Here is a 4669-nt window from a genome sequence, read left to right on the forward strand (position 1 = left end):
TTGTGAATAGGTGCTGGAAATTGGAGAATTAAAGCCAACATTCTAAGGAGGAGACAAAGCCAAAGCCGAAACAAGCTTTCTTGAAACAAACACTACAAACACTTAGGAGATCAACAATCAAGACAACAAAGAAGTGCACTAACCAAAAGGAGGAACAACAAAGGGAGTTCTCTTATTTCCTTTGCAACTTGGTTTATTGTTAATTACCTTGTTAATTACGTTTAGACGGTGAGTGTGTCTTCAAGGGCTCAAAGTGTCCAAGAAGCCTCACCTAGGGCCGAATAGTATAGCATTCTTGATTAGTAATTGTTACTTGTTTGTAATTGCCTTTTCTTTTGCTTAGTTAGTGACGCTTTGCATGGTTATTTTGTTAAGTTTGTGTTAAACCGACTAGCTTTGTTGATTAGTAGCTTGCATTGTTTTCTTTCATTGAAAATTTGATTTCTCAACTTAATTGTGTTTTAAGTGGTTTACTAAGAGAAAGTTTTGTGTGAAGACATTGAGGGATAGTTTTTGGCTAAGGCAAAGGCTTTGTATTTAAGTAGTCCTTTGTGACTCACCTCCCTTACCTGGAAAACTACCTCCTTTGACTTTCCTAAGTTTTCTCAAGGTAAAATACTTGTATACACAAAGCTTTAGCCATGTCTTCTTCTTCTCATTCTACAAAGTCTATTGGAAGTGAATTAAAATCTTTAAAAACTCTTTTGAAAGAAGTTTCACAAACTGTGCAATCAATTGCTTATAGACAATTGGAGAGTGAGACTAAACTTAATGTTTTGACTAAAGCAAAGGATGAGAAGTCTCACATTCTAAAAAAATTACCTTCTCATGCATATATCTCTAAAGATCATGATTCTTTTGGGGAGGGAAGCATTAGAGTAAATGATTATTATCAAGCACCCCCTAGAAGACATAGAAGAGATAGAAAAGAACAAGAAAACCCAAGAGGGGTTAGGGTAGACCAACCCCATTTCCATGGAAAAGAAAATATAGAAGCATGCGTAGATTGGGAAATGAGGGTAGAAAAATTGTTTGCTTCCCATAAAGAAAGAAAGGAAAGAAAAACACAAAAGAAGAGAGGGGAAGTCGAAAGGGAAGCTAAAGAAAAAGAAGAAAAAGAAAAGCATGAGAAGACCCTTGAAGAACAAAAGGCGTGGGAGAAGAGTGTTCCTTCCCACAAGGTCATTCAACAAGACCAAAGATTTAAAAATACCTTTGAAAATATGTGTCTTGTTGAACAACCTCAAAGCCTTACCTTTTGTAAAGGAACACTTGCAAGCCTAAGTGAAAAAGAAGAGTCTTTAAAAGAAGCTTGCATAGATAAAAATGAAATAGATTATTTCTCATATGTGCTAGGATATCACCAAGTGAATGTCAAGTTTTTTATAAGCATCTACAAAAACAATTTTTTATGTGAAGTAGTGCCTAAAGAAACTTGTCATGTCTTATTGAGACAACCATTGCAAAGTGTACAAATCCTTATAAACAATGGTTGTCACAACGAGACTATCCTTACACATAAGAGAAAAAGTCTTCATGAAGGAGAACTCATGGGACAAATTAGAGTTGATAAAACTCTAGAGCTTTTAAAAGGAAAACTTTTGTCCCCCATGAGAAAAGAAGTTCAAAGACATTACCTTAGGTACAATTCTTGTTTTCAAACTACGCCCAAGGCAATGTCTCATAAACTCTATACTCCTTCACCTTTTGCAAATGATCCCTGGGAAGATATAAATTTCATATTAAAACTCCCTAGGACAACAAAAGGTTGTGATTCAATCTTCATGGTTATGGATAAACTCTTCTCTAGAGAAGTGATACATCTTCATGGTTTATCTTCAAGCATAGTGTTGAATAGAGTTCCAAATTTCGCAAACCATGATTTGAGGATTTCCTTTGGAAAACTTCCAACTAAATTGCACACTTTAAATTCTTATCATCCTCAAACGCATGGTCAAAATATATTTGAAAATCTAGCTCTTTCTACTATGCCTAGAATAATCATGAAGTGCACACACAATTCTAGAGGTGAGCAAACATACCATAAAGTAGTTCACAAAACTATTTATATTTCTACTTTTAAAGTTATGTGTGGGTTCAATCATCTTTCTCCTTTTAAGTTGTTACCATCTTCTATAGGATTTATGCCTAAAGAGAAAGTAACCACAAATGAACATTTTAAAATACATAAGATGATTAGAGACCACACACAACCATTAAAAGAGAAACTTTGTCCAAGGTTGCCAAAACCAAAAGAAAAACAAAAATGGCAACCTAGTAAAATTAATTTGCAAACTAACACCTATGCCTTATTTGATTATTTCTATAGGTGGACGTTTGATCCAGGAGGACAAGCTTTGGCGAAGCAAAAGGTTGCTATCCGAGATCAAGTCTGTAGATCTGAGGATAGATCTTCTCAAGAAGGAGGAGATGATGGACACCATCCAGCCACATCCATTCCCCTAGCCATGAAGAAGAAGAAGCAATGGATTTGAGGACAAATCCTTTTCAAGAGGGAGGGGATGATGGAAGAGTCCCAAGCACAAGCCCACATGCAAGCCCACCAAAGGGTAGATTTGGGCCAACCATAGAGTTATGTCCAAGAGGATCCAAGAAGACGTTCTTTTACATGTTCAAATGCCATAAACTCTAGTGTAGAGTAGACTTTAATTTCTTGTCAAAATTAGCATAGGAACTTTATTTGTAATTTTCTTAGAATTAATTTTGGCACCTAAAACACCAACCTAGGTAAACTTAGAGTTTCTAAAAAAACCTCTAAATTTACCAAGGCCGGTCTAGAAAGCCCATGGAGGGGGTGAGCATAAAAACTAGACACACCCCTCCCCATGTGCTCATTTGTGCACCCATGTGCCATGTGCACCCATGTGCTTCACATTTACATTTCATTTGGCTAGCATTAGGGTTGCATTATGGTCCTCCTTAGCCTATAAAAGGAGGAGCCTACACCTTGTATTTTCAAGTTTAATTGAGTAAGGTTATGCTGCCATTTTTGTGCACAAGCTTTACTTCTCCTAGAAATCTAGGCTCTAAACTTCTATCCTTTCACCTTCTCCCTTGAGCTGGCCGAACCACTCAAACACCATACTCATCATGCACCTACAAGGCCAACACAACTCCTAGGAGGATCTTGATCATCTCACCCATTGCTTCCGCACCCTATTTTCTACTTTGATTCAAGAAGAACACATGAAAATGCCATCAGAAATAGCTGGAGAGCTCTGTCATGAATGTTGTCTTGCATTCGTCTCTAGGGTGCATCCGGATCTGATTATACCCGAAGAAGGCATCTATAAAATTAAGGAGTCTGTAGCCTGACGCGTTATCTACCAGGGCGTTGATGCTAGGCAACGAATATGAGTCCTTCGGACAGGCCTTGTTAGAATCTGTGAAGTCGACTCACTTCCTCCACTTTCCGTTGGCCTTCTTAACCAACACCACATTCGCTAACCACTCTGGGTATTGGATCTCCATTATGTTGTCAGCACTCAGCAGCTTTTGGGTCTCCTGCCTAATGACTAAGCGTCTCTCGTCATTAAACTTCTTCCGCCTCTAGCGGACGGGTCGGACCTTTGGATCCATGGTGAGAAGATGGCACAGGAAATCAGGGTTAATTCCGAGCATGTCTGAGCCAGACCATGCGAAGGCATCCAAATGTTGTGCTATAACCTCGGTGATTTGGTCCTGTGTTTCCTGGCTTAAAGACGTGTCGAGCCGGAACTTCTTTCCCTTGATCTCTCTTTCCAGCACCTCGCCTACAGGCTCGGGTCGCCTCTCCCGGGCCATCTCAGCTCGAGCGACCCCTTCTTCCATTTGAGGTTGGCTGGTGATCGAGCACACCCCTTTCTTCGTCTTCAGGCTATTCTCATAGCATTTTTTTGTCGCCTTCTGGTCGGACTTAATGGTAATTACTGCCCCCTCGAGGGAAGGCAGCTTCATCTTCATATGCCCGTCGAGGTCATTGCTTTAATCTTGTTTAAGACGGGTCTTCCTAAAAGGATTTTGTAAGATGATGGAGCGTTGACGACAAGGTATCTTATATTGAAAGTGTTGGATGTGGTGTCGTCTGTGAAAGTCGTCCTTAGCTCCATATGCCTTCTCACTTCCACCTAGTCTCCCGCGAATCCATAAAGGCAACCATCGTAAGGTCTCAGCTGGTCAGGCGACAATTGCAACTTGTTGAAGGTTGACCAGATCATTACATTTGCCAAGCTCCCTGTTCAATGAGGACTCGGTGCACCCTTCTCCCTACTGTCACCACTAAGATCACCACCGGATCATTATCATGTGGGACCACATCCTGTAGATCGGCCTTTGAGAAGTAGAGATCAGGCTCAGGGGACTGGTCAGGTTCTCGTGCCTCTACTGCCATCACCCCCTTAGCGTACTTTTTTCGCTGGGAGGCGGTACATCCTCCTCCTGAAAAAACCCCGGAGATCATGTTAACCTTGCCGTGGACTAGCACCTCGTGCCCCTGATCCTCTGCTGGGGTTACTGCTGTTGGGACTTCCTGATTTTCCTCTAAGTATTCCTTTAGAAAACCATCCCTCACCAACTCGTTCAATTGGTGTCCGAGCACTAAGGAATTACACAGGTCGTTCCCAAAGGCTTGGTGGAATTCACACCAAGTGTCTTAGCTTGGCCCCAACCT

The sequence above is a fragment of the Phaseolus vulgaris genome, chromosome 8, assembly GCF_051622355.1.
Source record: "Phaseolus vulgaris cultivar YP4 chromosome 8, ASM5162235v1, whole genome shotgun sequence".
In the NCBI taxonomy this organism is placed as follows: domain Eukaryota; kingdom Viridiplantae; phylum Streptophyta; class Magnoliopsida; order Fabales; family Fabaceae; genus Phaseolus; species Phaseolus vulgaris.